Genomic DNA, 16,868 nt, shown 5'->3' on the forward strand with positions numbered 1-16,868 from the left:
GACTTTGAGGCTTATAATGGTGACATGATCAAGGGCACGTAGGTGGAACAAGGGAGTGACATTTACATTTGGAGCTAGTAAAATAATTTAAATTAAACAGTTTTCCATTGGAAAATACTGAGTAGAAAAACTTGAATGGATGCAATGGGAATACACGGATTCCATCAACACTTTCAGCGTAATCATAGAAGGCTGGTCTGTCTGCCTAGTTTCCTGCCAGCTCATCTGCCAGGCTGTCCACCTGCAGACGGATAGGCAGCCAGGTAGCCTAATTAGCCTGCTGCCCTCTCCTCTCTTGCCTGGCTGGTTCATTGCTTACCAGCTCCCTCACTGGCTTGTTGGGTCACTGGCGGCATAGAAAGACAGCTAGCTTGCCATTGGACAGCTCCCTGGCTGCTAGAATAGCTTGCTGGCTGGCAGGCAGGTTACCCTACTGCCTGGTCACCCAGCTGTCCAGCTATCTTGCTGCTGACCATTTTCCCAGTTGTCCAGATAGCTGATGGTCCGGTAGCCTGCCCAGCTGTCTGGCCAGAGGGCATCAAAATGGATTATTTTATTTCACTGAAAATTCTGCAGTGATGCTGATTCATTATGATGCAACAACCTAAAATTTCCCTTGAAAAGGAAGTTCCCTTTTCTGGCCAGCTCTGTATTATACACTTTAGAATTGCTTTTTTCTTGCATTTGTTTATTTTCGTACTGTCCGTGTTGCCTGCACATTTGCATCTTACTGTCTTCACAACTCTCTAGCAATGGGAGGAGCAGTGCAACCTGGGTAGGCAACTTTGAAGAGCAGCCCATTCCCTACTGCTGGGAAGCACTCACTTTGCCTATCCAGAGACTTCCCAGATCAGCTGTCCCAGTGGTCTCCTGCTCCCATTGCCTTTTGGAACATAGCAGGAGCTTACGCAGCAACAGTGACCTGCCACAGCTGGACCAATCATAAAATAATCACTGTCAATTTGTGCATTTTTAACATTGTTGGAAACAGCAAAACTCAGAATATGTCAAATTCTGCCACCTATTAAATGATGGAAGCTGCTGGTGTTGTCCACAACCTTGTTGTCCTTTGATCATATCCTAATATCCTTGTAATTAAATTCAAAATATTCAGGGTTATGGTTTTCAGATGAAAGAAACACACATGCACACAAGCACACACACACGCACACCCTAAATACAGGTGTCCTGACCATTCTCTCCTCCTCAACTCTCAGGCCACAATCCCCACCTCCTGTCTAGTAAACACTCTCAAATAATGAGAAATTTCCCAGTTCTCAACTGGACTAAAATTCCCCAAGACTGGCCAGTGTGATGGAGGCTATTTAGAAAATAGTTGCTAGTACCACAAACTTAAAGGACAAGCTTGGAGGCAGACACTGAACCACTACAGCATCCTAGTCCTGCAGACAAATAAGGTTCCTATGTGGGTTGTTCCTAATTTTGGAGCAAAACATGGGTAAGTAGTAAGAACATTTACAGCTCTAGAATATGCCTTTCCAGAAGATAATTTATCCTCCACAAGAAATCTAAGGGACAAGCTGGGTGAGCTTTTCCTATTTGTGTTAATGACTGTAATGTCTTTTGCTTTGTTGAAACACGTTTTCCTTTTATGTGGCTTACAGTAATAACACACAGGGCTCAGTACTACTTACTGCAGGCAGCTGGTGCAGGGGGGAAGTACTGGCATGTTGTTAGTCAAACATCCAGTATCAGAGGCATCCTGCTATTGCAAGGCAGTGCTGCTTGTAGCAGGACACCACTAGAATACACTGCTAGGTGTCATTTACTGATCCTCTGCCTAGGAGCAGTGTACATGTTGGTACTGTTGCCTTCTAACACATACATGTAATGGTAGCAGACACATTGGCTATCGTGGGACCTAGTCTCCTATTCTTGCATACTATCCATTGTGTGTTATATTATATAAATACCTGTATACTTTCCTCTATGCCATTTTACCTTCCTGTGGGCAGGCTTCTTTTTTTTTGTCTCCACATGTACACATATCTTCAAGTTCCATCTTGTGACTTACTCTGCTAAGGAGCAACAGTGATTGTGAAATAGAAAAAACTACCACAATTCCTGAACTTCCACCGCTGAACAATGGTGCATTTGGTACTGTAGATCAGTGTTTTCCAAACTTGGGACACCGCTTGTGTAGGGTAAGCCCGTGGCGGGCCAGGCCGGTTTGTTTACCTGCCGTGTCCGCAGGTTTGGCCGATTGCAGCTCCCACTGGCCGCAGTTCGCTGCTCCAGAACAATGGGAGCTCCTGGAAGCTGCGCAAGTCGAGGTATGTCCTAGCTTCCAGCAGCTCCCATTGGCCTGGAGCAGCGAACCGCGACCAGTGGGAGCCATGATCGGCTGAACCTGCAGATGCAGCAGGTAAACAAACCAGTCCAGCCTGCCAGGGGCTTTCCCTGAACAAGCAGTGCCCCAAATTTGGGAAACACTGCTGTAGATACTAGGTTTTGTTCTGAAATAAAGACCTAAATATTATAAACTCAAGCGGTTCTGTACTCTGGCAAGGAGAGGGAATCATAGACTATTAAGGTTGGAAGGGACCTCAGGAGGTCATCTAGTCCAACCCCCTGCTCCAAGCAGGACCAATCCCCAGATTTTTACCCCAGTTCCCTTAATGGCCCCCTCAGGGATTGAACTCACAACCCTGGGTTTAGTAGGCCAATGCTCAAACCCCTGAGCTATCCCTCCTCCCCAAGGAAGGATCAATTTAAATCTCACTTTTCCCAAATAGATGTATTTGAACTAGTTTCTCTTCTTAAAGTTTCCACATTAACCTGTCTGTTGCCCATTTGTGGGTGCCTTGGAAGTGGTTCAACACTTTGCTGTAGATTTGCTGTATGTAGATTCAGCTGAGTATGGCCATCTCCAAACTTTTTTAATGGCAATTCTGAAGAACTTTATATTTTTCCAAGCAAGAAGAGGTGAAGAATAATGATCTCACCAATATGACATTGTTTGCAAAGTTCAGCTGGTGGAAAAGGAACACTATGGAGATGACAGGTATAAAATGTTGACATCTTCCAAGTCAACATAATGCTTACAATGTAAAATTTTCTCTGTGTGTCCACAGGATATAGAGAGATGCTTGTTAAATTTCAATTTCAGTCATGAACTATTTGATTCCAGCTTCCAAGTGGTTATTTTTAGTTTAAAATAAATTAACCAAAATATTTTTTTGAACTGTGAAAACACCGTGACAGTGCATCTGCCTTAAACTTTTTTGATAGCATGATTTTACAGTGGCCAAATAGACTGTTATTTTGATGTTGCAAGCTTCATTTTCACATCTTGCTGATAGCACCACAAGCAGATTAACTCAAACTAGTGTAGGAAGGATTATTTTACACCAGTCTCTTGCACCAGTCTCTCCTTGTATTGTTGACAGGGTTGTGGGGAAGGAGAGGATTTCACTCTGTGGGAGGCAGTCAGTGTTGTTACCTCTCTTCTCTCAGAGTTTTCAATTCCCATCATCATGGATGCTGCAGCTTGCTAAAGTGATGTGTTGATGATGTGTTGAATCAACACATCCCTTTAACTGCCTTAGTCATGCCCCCTACTAGTTTGGCACCAATCAGTTTTTGAACTGTGATGATCCCCTGGAATTTACTCTTGGCAACCTTTGTGCTATGGGCCTCTATGGCTTTATACCAAGTGTCTCTGAACATTGAAGCCCATGTGGACCCAGAACTGGATTTCACCTACAGTTTTTCCTGGGAACCCTGACTGACTACTTTCCAAAATATTTACTGCAGGCAACACTGCAGCAACACATACAAAGCAGGATTTGATGAACTCTGAATTTCTATAAGGCTGGTGCACTTAAATTAATCAAGCTTCTCTGGGTTTATTCATAATAAAAAACCTGATTTGTGGAAGCAGCAAAGAATCCTGTGGCACCTTATAGACTAACAGACGTTTTGGAGCATGAGCTTTCGTGGGTGAATACCCACTTCCTCAGATGCATGTGAGTCTATAAGGTGCCACAGGATTCTTTGCTGCTTTTACAGATCCAGGCTAACACGGCTACCCTCTGATACCTGATTTGTGGAGTTTCAGTAGCAGGGTGTGCAGAGGAACAGCTTGCTGTAATTCACTACATGTTTTTGGTGGATTCCATTAGAAAGAGGCAAAGGAATGATAAAAAATGTAACTCACATTTCCTTTAAGAATTGGACATTGATTCAAATTCAGACTTTATCCCACCCTGCCACACACAATGTTTTTAATGAGATTAGCTATGGGGTAATATCGATTGTTAATGGGTGCTAGCCCAGAACGCTAGGGAGGGGTGGGCTTCAGGGTTCCAGCTTCAGCCTGAGCTGCAACTTCAAAGTACAGTAGCACCTCAGAGTTACAAATACCAGAGTTATGAACTTACCGGTCAGCTACACACCTCATTTGGAACCGGAAGTACGCAATCAGGCAGCAGCAGAGACAAAGAAAAAAAAAAAAAAAAAAAAAAAAAGCAAATACAGTACAGTATTGTGTTAAATGTAAACTACTAAATAAAAGAAAAGTTTTAAAAAAAGATTTGATAAGGTAAAGAAACTTTCTGTGCTTGTTTCATTTTAATCAAGATGGTTAAAAGTAGCATTTTTCTTCTGCATAGTAGAAAGTTTCAAAGCTGTATTAAGTCAATGTTCAGTTATAAACTTTTGAAAGAACAACCATTACATTTTGTTCAGAGTTACAAACATTTCAGAGTTATGAACAACCTCCATTCCAGAGGTGTTTGTAACTCTGTGGTTCTACTGTACAAGTGCCTGCTATTTCATCAAGAAGCTTTGAAGCTCAGTGCCTTGGCCATAACAATGGGACATTTATGTGTAAAACTTGGGGAAATCCATTGAAATCAATTGAATTTCTTTGTCTTTACATCAAGATAATTTCTTCCAGGACAGGGAGTATATCCTCCTGTGTGTTTGTGTGGATAGTACCTATCACACTCCAGTAGCTTCTGGCCTACAAACATAACTGAGCAGAATTTAGCTCATAGTTCTTGCTAATTGGATGCACATATTAACAAGCGGGTATATTGCTCATACACTTTGCTCAGCAAGTGAATAGATCAAACTTTTTTGTGGCCTCCACCATGTTCCTTTACTCTTCTACTGTTACTGGAGAACTTAGGAGACCCAGTCATGGATCAGAATCCAATTGTGCTAGGCCAGTGTTTCTCAAACTGGTGCTGCCGCTTGTGTAGGGAAAGCCCCTGGTTGGTCGGGCCAGTTTGTTTACCTGCCCCATCCTCAGGTCCAGCCGTGGTTCAGTGCTCCGGGCCAATGGGGGCTGCCGGAAGTGGCGTAGGCTGAGACATACTGGCCGCCGGTTCCAGCAGCTCCCATTGGCCTGCAGTGGCGAACCATGGCCAGTGGGAGCAGCGATCGGCCAGACCTGAAGACAGGGCAGGTAAATAAAATTTATCAAAAGGTGGCATGTGAGGTCTCTAGAAAGAGCCAGTAGCCCACTTGTCATCATAATCAGGGCAAAATGTACAGATGGATAATATTGAAGGAATGACATATCTTCACTGAACATTATGTTCTTAAGGTATGTGAATTAAGGCAGGTCACCAGAAGGTGATAAACATGGTCCTGTCAGGCAGTAGGGAAGAGATGCTTATCTCGCTTTGGCTGGTCTTATATGTATTGTGTATTGTACTCCTTCACAGTGGCAGCCTACCTACAGTCTGAGCCAAATGCTAATCAAGAGATTGTAAAATCAACAAGAAAGAGGCATCCAGTAAAAAGTAACAAGTGGTGTGTGATCTGTTAATGAGTGAAAGTTAGGGTTTTGGGGGGCATAACTGAGGTACCAGGAGACACCCTAAATCTTTCACCAAGGAGGCAAGATGACAGCATGACTTGTCACATGAATTGAAGATCACAGAAAAGCCTGGCTGAAAAACACTGAAAGGACTGTGGGGTGCCCTTTGCTATACAAGAGATGAAAGTTACTAGTTAAATAAGTCTAGGTTCTAGAAAGCGTGTTATGATTTTATTTTATATATAACCATTTGTTTCCAATATTTCTGCTTGCTATCATTTGAATCTCTACACTTTCCTAATTAATCTTTTCTTGTTTTCACTAAAAACATATCTAAGTGCTGTGTCTTAAGCGCTGCAGTGATCTAAGGTGTAACTGTTAAGCTGGGGTGGGGTACTCTTGCTTTGGGAGCTTCGAATCTGTGAATTCTGTGACTGTCCAGTGGACCAGGAACTGACACACGGCAGGCACATATAAGGCTTCCCTATGCTAAGGGCAGGTGGTAACATGGTGCCTTGCAATCCTGGATGCCCCTGGAAAGTGTCACGATCCCTGGACACCATTGTCATGGCACGAAAGTTTTTTTAGCTTCCTGCTGTGAGATTTCCCATCCTGTGTTTGACACCTGAGGCTGTTTCTGTGCCTGCCTGCAGCCATGCAGGTGTGTGAACTACTGGGAATCCTGATAGTGGTTTTCCCCTTGTTCCTATATAAAAGTGGCCTGGACCTGTGCAGACTGCTGCTGCTGCTGCTGCAGAGGTTGAATGATGGAAAGCCCTGTAGGTCCTAACAAACTGTGATGTTAGGGTTCCTAGTTTGAGATGAGAGGTCCCCACCAGGAGGCATAATTATGAGCATGCTTGCTTCTCACTCCTCCTCCAGACCATGTAAGGAGCAAGTAATCAAGGACCATGTAAGAAGCAAATAACTGTGCTTGACTTCCAGGGTTTTAGGCAGCAAGAACTAGTTGGAGCAGTCCACTGGCTCACATTTAGACATACAGCCTGCTGAGATCTCCCTCCCTGGTGTGGTATGACATTTGGATCAGCCTGGAGACGTATCACTATCTCATCTTGATTTACCAGAAGCCTGTATTCTACTGGTCCCCCTGCTGGAATATCCAACAATGCGTGGCCACTGCATTCTGAAGCCTTGATGCAATGTGCTCCCCAGAAATGGGGGATGCTGCTGTTCACTAATATGTCTATGCTTGTGTCAGTTTCTGCACTCCGTAGTCCAGTCCAGCATTACTTCACAGGTGAGAGGAGGACAATCCATTTGGGCTACAGGGACCCAGGGTATGTTTAAATTATCCTTGCTTGACTGGACATATGGATTTACCTTAAGAACTTCCCTGTCTTATTTCCATTTGCACCCTCTTGAGCACGGACCCAAGAAAATCAAATAGGAAACAATTTTGCAACTTTTGTTACAAATCCTGTTTGATGGAAAGGGGCTAGTTTCCTCTATTGGGCATAAAAGCACATAGTTCTTCAATGAAAACAACACACTTTTGAGAGAAAACTTGGTGCATTTTGTACATTTCTGACAAATCTAGAACAATTTTTTATTTGAAAATGAAAAGCAGACACATTTCTAGTGTTTTCAGTTTCGTTTAAAAAATCTCACACAACACGTGGGCATTAGAGCACTTTCTAATAATACATCTGTTGCTGTTTCCTTTGAGAGTAAGTTGTGCAGTTCTGTATTCAAGCATTTGCCAAAATCACTCATTCTGCAAGCTAATTGCCAACAGAAGTTATTATGCTTGATGAATGACTGAAGAATGAGTGAGTAAATAAGTAGTCCCTCAAGGTCTTGTAGACTGAGTGTCCCTGGTTATTGCAGAGAGAAAAATTCAGCTGTGGATGCCTCATCCTGCATGCAGTACTTCCACCAAGGGCAGCAAAATTACTTGGGTGAGTCAGGATGAATGAAGTCAATGAAAAGATCCCTGTAGATTTCAACGGGAGATCAGGCCTCTGTCACATAAGGGTTATAGGATTAACCCCTTGGCTGTTATTGTCATGCCACTTTTTCCTCTTCCCCCATGCCCTGTTTTTAAGAAGTTCCCTTCTCCTTAGAACAATCTAAAAACCAAATACAAACTGAAGAAAAACAACGAGGAGTCTGATGGCACCTTAAAGACTAACAACTGTATGTCCGTATCTGTAATTTTCACTCCACTATCTGAAGAAGTAGGTTTTTTCCCCATGAAAGCTTATGCCCAAAGAAATCTGTTAGTCTTTTAGGTGCCACTGGACTCCTCATTGTTTTTGTGGATACAGACTAACATGGCTACCCCTCTAAAACTGAAGAAAGTAAAACAAAGCCAAAATACCATTACCCAGCTCTTACGATATTTTCCTATATTGCTTCTGCAGTAGCATGTTATTTTCAGTGCCTCTTTCATCAGTTGTGCTTCTGACGTTGTCTCCTCCAATATTTTACCAGCTGTTTTCAATATCCTGTAACTCATCCGCCTTTCTATCTCTATCCTCATTTCTCTCAGCATTTCATTGCCCATCTTCCTGTGGCCCCAATGCGATAATTGGGTTTGTGATACTGGTAAGCCAGGTGCCAGCTCCGATCAAGGCTGCAGGCATCAGCTAAGAACTGACAAACACAGAGCTGGAAGACAGACCTACTCACTTGTGTTAGAGTAGGTCAAAGTAGATGTTAACATGTGTAAGAATGTATTTAAACGCCATGAAAACCTGGTGGGATGTTGGAGGCATTGTTTTCACTTATCTGCACCCTGTTATAATGTAAAAGCAAACATTTGCATTGTAACTAAGGAACCCTGTAACTAAGGAACCCATCAAATAAGAAAGAAGCCTTTTGTTTTGCAAATGAATAATTTTAACAGGAAAGTGTTAATTTCTGCACATGGAAAGCTAATGGTCATTGTGTATGAGATCAAAGTTCAAAGTCTCTAAGTGCATTGTTCTCTCTCCCCATCATAAAAGAAAGGACGTGAGGACTTTCTGATCAGCTTGGTTTCTGTGAGGAGAAGCAGCTATAAATATGAACACAAGGAAAAATGCTTAATCTGTGGACTGTTTGGAGCCTAGCATGGCAGAATAACCGAAAAAGAAGACCGAGCTCCCCAAATTTACTCTGGGTAGCCCTAAAAGACTTTTTGGAAAACTGGCAGATAACTACACCAGGGTTTCTCAAACAGGGGTCTCCGCTTGTGTAGGGAAAGCCCCTGGTGAGCCGGGCTGGTGTGTTTATCTGCCCTGTCTCAGGTCCGGCTGATCGCGGCTCCCACTTTTGAAATTATAGACTGTGACTCATCTGTACACATATTTTTACCTGCTTTAACCTTGCAATAGCTCACATTCCTTTTTCTTAGCTAATAACCTTTAGTTTACTATGGAATTTGCTACCAGTGTTGTCTTTGGTGAGAGATGTAGGTTGCAAATCCACCTTGGTGAGTGACTGGTCTCTTCGGACTGGGTGTAACCTGAATATTTTGTGATTTTTTGGTGTAAGTGGTGACTTATCACATAGTCCAGCTTGCCTGAGTGGCAAGATAGACTACAGTGTCTAAGGGGACTGTCTGTGACTCCATTATAAGGTTACTGTAGTACTTTGGGAGTTCACATTTGTTACTGGCTTGGTGAAACCTAATTATAGAACATACCACCAGTTTGAGTCTCTGCTCTGAGGTTGGAAGTCTCGGTTCTGAGACACTCTAGACAGTGTGACAGGCTTATACATTCTTCAATCCATTTTTAAACACCCCTGCCATCTTATTTCTATTTTTGATCATACCATTCATCTCCTCCTGTATTTTCATTCTACAATATAACTTCAGTGTCACAGGGTCCTTTCTCCTCCAGTGTCTATATTATCAACCTTCTCCCCACATATTTTCCCCTTGACTTTTCACCTGAACTGCACATTACCCTCTTCCCCACCTACCTGTGTTACTTTGCTGTATGGTCCCTCAATCATAATGTTCTAGCTCTTTTTCTGAAAACTGTCTTTTCCAAGCTCCATAGATTGATACTTTTTGGCCCTCTTTCCTCTCCACGCTTTCCCTTCAGTACTGGCTTTCACTAGAGATGATGTTATCCTATTGCTTTACCCTTTTAGTCTATTTCACATGTTCTCTGGATTCTCATTTTTCATCTTTAGCTGTCTCCTAATTACATTTTCTAGTACTTTCTGTGATAAGTACTGTGCACATTATAATTCTACTGCACCTTTCCCCATTCTGCTCTGTACATCTCCACTTCTCCTCCCCATAGTCAGATCCTCATACATACCATCTTGATGAATAAATTATCAAGATTGTTCTACAAGAAATCTGCCATGTGGTATGTGACCTCTTTTAAATCTGAGAGTTAGTTATGAATCCCATATTAGAACTACGAGCTGTTCTTGTGCAGTTGTGTGTCAAGCTATTATATCAGCCAGTTCATCTGAATATGCACCATCTTTCGTTTTCTTTCTCTTCTTTTCTTCATCACTTTTAGGACAAAATAAAGTAAGAATAAGAGGTATGCACAAAATAAAAATTGATCCAAACCTTCACTCAAAACTCAAACTGAACCACAGCAAGTCTTGTATGAGATATAAAATTAAAGATATATCTATATAGATGTGTATCTTTTTTTCTTCTATTCCTCGACTGTCTCAAGTTTGGTCAAGAATCAGAGTGATCCATGTATCACTAAGAGGGTTATACATGTTTGCTGGCCCAAATAGAAGGCAAGGAGTATAGGAAATCTCACAAGATTCTCTCATAAGAAACTTACACCAGTTTTACAAGTTATTACAGATCAAATAAGCATCCATGCTTTTTGGGTCTTATCAAAACTGAACTGCATGACTTCCTGAGGTGCATCCATCAACAACTAAACAGAAACACTAATTCCAATGTAGTGAACATTCAAGGAAAACATTCAGTTTAGTGCCTTTCTTTTTTCACTGTTATGGCCCTAGTGTAATCTCAGACTTCTAAAATGTACCTTAACAGTAAGAAGCATTAACAAGTGACAAAGAGTGAAAGCAGGGTGGGGATGAGAATAGAGGGGAAATAGCCCTTTTCAGTTATCCAGCTTCTCAGGTCTTCAGTACAGCCAAGAACTTATTGCTAAGGCTCTTAAAGGGGAAAAAAAGAAACCATGCAGCAAAAAATTTGTGGCATAGCTTTCCTTAACCTCTATAGAGAGAGGACACATCTTGCTGTTATTTCAGTCGGTATGTGTGAAATCTACCCCGACAAAGTGAAACCTTGAGATAGACAAGGTGAGTGAAGTAATTGGACCAACTTCCATTGATGAAAGAGACAAGCTTTTGAGCTCCACAGATCTGACCCGAAGGAGAGCTCTGTGGTGCTCAAAAGCTGGATTTTTAAAAAAAATAAAAACATCTGTAACATTGCTATATCGTGTCTGTATGTGTACAGTAATGTAATGAACAAGAAAGGGTTTAGTGCATTCAATGATGAAAGCATTTTATCAGTAACTGTTCAATCTCTTTCTAATTTACCAGCACCCCATTTATTAAGGAATATACTGCTCTATAACCACAATCAATGCAGTCCAAGCAAACTTCATAAAAACAATTTTACTTTACTTGTCACAGGGTTTTGTGTGATTTGACACAATTACAAATTGTGTACTACTGATCAAATTTAGAAGGCACCTAGAACACGGGGATCTGCTATGTAGTTTAAACCATCTCACTTAAGTCCCCTAAGTCATTTTCTATTTTATTTTTCCTGGAACACCATCACATGAGTCCAACCAACCCTGCCATAAGTAATTAACTAGAACAATGCCATCATCTCTATTTTCAAGTGAGGTAAGAAGCAGTGGCCCCTTTAAATTCAAGTCCATATTCTAAAAAGTCACTAAGTAATTTTGCCATAGCACTTTTACTATGGCAGTTTACTCACCAATTACCAGAGCAACTCACTTTCTTGCCATGAGAACAGCTTGGAAAAAAAAAGAGCAGAAACATGAAATGTTGGCCTGATTCACACACAAACCTAAAACTTGGATTGATGCAAAGCAGTAGTGAGGTGGGATGAGGGGAGTTCTCCTCAATTGTCAGAGCCAGAAATTGCTGAGAACTCCAGCTGTAGGCATACAACTGTATTTTCATTTCCAGTTTTAACACAGTACATATCTACTGGTCCCATAATGCACAGTACTACATCTAAAGCTTGACAGAACACCCTGTGTTCTCTCTTTAGATTAAAATGCTTACTACAAAGATTTCTTTTCATGTCTGTATATCAGACATAGCTCTCCAGTAGATTGATGACCTGAAGAGTGAGCTTTGGCTACGAACAATGGTGAACCAATTAGGGCAACATAAGAGAACACAAGCATTGACAAATTGGAGAAATAGTCTGAGGTAAACAGGATGAAGTTTAATAAAGCCAAATGCAAAGTGCTCCACTTATGAAGGAAAAATCAGTTTCACACATACAAAATGGGAAAAGACTGTCTAGGAAGGAGTATGGCAGAAAGGGATCTAGGGGTTATAGTGGACCACAAGCTAAATATGAGTCAACAGTGTGATGCTGTTACAAAAAAAGCAAACATGATCCTGGGATGCATTAACAGGTGCACTGTGAGCAAGACATGAGAAGTCATTCTTCTGCTTTGCTCTGCACTGGTTAGGCCTCAACTGGAGTACTGTGTCCAGCTCTGGGCAGCACAGTTCAAGAAAGATGTGGAGATATTGGAGAGGGTCCAGAGAAGAGCAACAAGAATGATTAAAGGTTTAGAGAACATGACCTATGAAGGAAGGCTGAAAGAACTGGGTTTGTTTAGTCTGGAAAAGAGAAGACTGAGAGGAGACATGATAGCAGTTTTCGGGTATCTAAAAGGAGAAGGGAGAAAACTTGTTCATCTTAGCCTCTAAGGGTAGAACAAGAAGCAATGGGCTTAAACTGCAGCAAGGGAGGTTTAGGTTGGACGTTAGGAAAAAGTTCCTAACTGTCAGGGTAGAATAGATTGCCTAGGGAGGTTGTGAAATCTACATCTCTGGAGATATTTAAGGGAAGGTTAGATAAATGTCTCTCAGGGATGGTCTAGACAGTATTTGGTCCTGCCATGACGGCAGGGGACTGGACTCAATGACCTTTTGAGGTCCCTTCCAGTCCTAGAATCTATGAATCTATTTGACTCTGAAATGATTTAGGCAGTGTGAAATATTTCCAAAATGAACACAAATCTGACTCAGTCTTTGTCACACCACCCAAATGGAGAGTCGTGGGCTTATGGGCCCTCTCTGCTAGGGTGTTCATGGTGCCTGTGTACTATTGTAATAGGCCCATTGCAAATTAAATAGATGGCTATTTATTATTCCCAGGTCACAGAAGCCTTAAGGTGGAAATGCGCAATTACTTTTACCCAAATAGCTATAACTGTACCCCTGCCCCAATGATGACCTCTCTGTATTAGCCTTATTACCAAGGTCACGCAGCTTCAAATGATCAGTGTTCTCTAGAATTAACATCACCTCTCTCTCTCTGTGAATCTTATAACAATTCCACACTGTAGTACTATTAAACTAAATTTGATTCAGGTATACATTATGAACGCCTAGGACTTCTGCCTGCCTCTTTATGAGCATACACAGACGGCAGAAAAGGGTTGTCCATAAATTACATAACACACTTTTTGGTGATTTTCAAGACCCAGCCACCCACTTGTAACACTTTGTAATACTACAACCAACGCTCAGTCATGCAAAAAGAGCCCCAAAGACATGCACGCACTTTATCTCCTGAATGTTAAGGAAAGCCATTCACCACTCTTCCCAAAAGGTACAGTACATGTCACCATAGCTAATCCATCGACAAATGCAAATCTCCAAGTCTGAAATCCTTGAATAATGGGATATATACAGTAAAAGCAAAGGTTAGAGTGGACTAAGGCTCGTACTCCATATCAGACAAAGGGATGTACAAAAATGTTTTATAGTTCAGATTTACTACGTTCTATACACAGATAGAATAAATACATGCTTTTCCCAAATGTAAAATGTCGCCTTCATAGCTATGGAAATTTTAAAGTCCTATGGAAATGTAACTGAACTAATTCAGGGAAAGTACTCAAAAGACCACATCTTCCAAAATAAGGAAGGCAGGTTGTAATATGGGAGACTGGCAGCTGTATAGGGGCAATCCTAAGGTTGTTTGCATGACCTTAATCATGTATTTTCACATGGCAAAGTCCATCCTTTTGCTTTTTCTTTTAGAAGGATAGGGTGGGATTTTGATGTTGGTGAGTGGTTGGGGGACTGGGATGGCAAATTCTTATGTCCTTTTTTTTTCTGGCCATCCTTAATTAGGGATGTTACATAGCAAAGATGGAGATGTAGTAGTAATGGATGTTATAAATCATAGTATTTTAAAATATTGCTAAGATGTGTACAGCTTTGGATCAGGACTCATCTTTTACTGTATAAAGGAAAAATGCATAAGTAGTATTTAAATAAAGAATCTGGAAATATATATAGTTAATTTAGTGGATCCTAAGTGAATTTCCATACTCTAAAACAGAAAAAATGCACAGGCCCAGAAAAGCACACTTTCCCCAAAATATTATTGCTACATGTACACAACTTTAACTGCAGTTTAATGACTTAGGTTCTAAAAAATGTTCCAGTGGCTATTTCAAGGCCCTGGGATCCAGATACTCAAAGGTATTTAAGTACTTAATTGCCACTGAAATCAATGTAAGTTAGATGTCTAAATACATTTTAGGATCTGGGCCTAGGACATTGAAATGATGGGCCTCAGAAGCTAAATGCATACAAGGACTCAGGCAGAGTTCTCAAGCTGTGCAGAAAGAGACTACATTCTTTTTTTCATTTTGACTCCTACCTCCACATGTGGCTTCTCTCTTCCTATCTCCAGATCAATATTGCTTTATGAAGCCATGGTGCCTATATTAAAAAAAGAAATCTACACCAGTACACACAGAATTCTATCTGCTCAAACATGCTTTATGTGCACATTAGCCAGGTGTGCTTTAAGTATAGGAATACAGCTAATTATCTCAATAACGCTCTAAAATTAGTAAGAGACACTACTCACCAACTCCAGCTAGAGTAAAGCAAATTGGGCATATCTAGGCCAAGTCATTTTGAAGACAGAAAAATCTGCCAAAAACAAAACCCTATCTTAACTTTGATGGCCATACCTCCTATATCTCTTGTCTGATTTTCCCCAGACTTTGTAGGAAAATGTTATCCTTGTATACCATCTGAAATGTGGAACAGTAGGCAAATTCATTCACTTTTGAGATATTTCGGAGGGCGAGTACCTGTGCATGGGTGCAAGTCAGACTTATTATGGACAGCATATTTTCATGTTGGACGATCTGTGCCTTTATATGTTTAAAGATTACATATGATTATGAACTGAATAATTTACAGAAATGTTTTGAATTTTTTTCAGGGAAAAAAGTTGTTGTTTTGGAGGTCGGGAAAAAAATCAGAATTCTGCCAAAGGATGTTTGATCTCTCACTACATGATGGTTGCTGAGACTTTGTGGGAGAGTTTGGTAGGAAAATGGGGAATCCTGGATGTTACATTTGGACTCCAGAGGGCTCCCAAAACATGGAATGTATAAATATTTCATTGCATGTCATGTCTGTCATTTTGATTGCTTAATGAAGCTCTACAAAGATTCTAAAAAAGGTCTAACAACAAGATTTAGATACATACATTAGTAAGCAGTATATAAGATTTTAGGTTAAAGCAAATGCAGTTTTCTAGCAGATGATAATACAATTTGCACATAATTTTCATCCAAAATTCATAAGGCTTTTTAAAAGCATTAACTATTCTTACACCCAAGATAGACAAATCAAGGTGGAGGAATATTGAGTGACTTGGCTAAAGCTACAGTGAGCTAGTGTCTGAGAGAGGATTAGAATACAAGGATCCTGACCTCCATCCTCTGCTTTAACCAGCAGCGTATATATTCTTTTCCATGATATACAATAGTGTTTCTCAAACTGGGGTCACCGTTTGTGTAGGGAAAGCCCCTGGCGGGCTGGGCCAGTTTGTTTACCTGCCCCGTCCACAGATCCAGCTGATCGTGGCTGCCACTGGCTGTGGTTCGCTGCTGCAAGCCAATGGGAGCTGCTGGAAGCGGCGGCCAGTGGGAACAGTGAACCGCAGCCAGTAGGAGCCATGATCGGCTGGACCTGTGGACAGCGCAGGTAAACAGACTGGCCTGGCCCTATACAAGCAGCAACCCCAGTTTGAAAAACACTGTTGTATGGCTATATCCTTGCCCTCTGCCTAGAGATTCTGTTTCTCCATCTAAAGATGCCTGAGGGCAGGGTTTTTTTCAGTTCAGGAACCATTTCTGTGGAACTTCCTTCCTATGGATGTCTGATGAATAAGTCTGCAGCTGTATTCAAAGCTTTCTGCAAGTAAGGCCTTTCAGTTCATATCAGTTCATTTCCATCCTTTTCCCCTCTTCTGTTCATTAATTGTTTTAGATTATTTTCTTTGGCCATGTTGCTTGAGTGACTTATTTTTCTTGTCTGCTGAATCTAGTATTTTAATTTTGTTCAGAAGCTCATTTTTTGGGTGATGGATGCTTTAGAAAATCAAACAACAGAGGGAGCTATGTCAAGGTAGAGGTTTTTTACTTGGCTTCTGCTGCTACACGATGTACAAAAATGCACAGTCAGAAGTTTTACTTTATACACAAGAGTGCCCTGGAGAAACAGAGGTTACAGGCTAAGATGAAGATTTGTTTTGCTTAACATTATTAAATCCTCAGCCTCATCTTGTGCTACCTATTGCCTTTTTATTTTGTGGCAATAGCCTCATATCATAGGTTAACAAAGTTGACAACTGGCAATACTTAAAGGGGGCATTAAGGTAATGCATTTAAAACATTAGAGGTTTACAGCTCAAAATTGATCATCCCAAGCCATTTAAGCAAGAGGGATCAATATAATCAGCTCCGCCTCTGTAAGTGAAAATAAATGCTTTAATAGACATAAGCATAGACACTGGCTGTAGATTATAATTAGATTCAGGATTTACTTGCTTTCATATTGCAGAGAGGTCCCTTTA

The sequence above is a fragment of the Gopherus flavomarginatus genome, chromosome 8 (assembly GCF_025201925.1).
Source record: "Gopherus flavomarginatus isolate rGopFla2 chromosome 8, rGopFla2.mat.asm, whole genome shotgun sequence".
Taxonomy (NCBI): domain Eukaryota; kingdom Metazoa; phylum Chordata; order Testudines; family Testudinidae; genus Gopherus; species Gopherus flavomarginatus.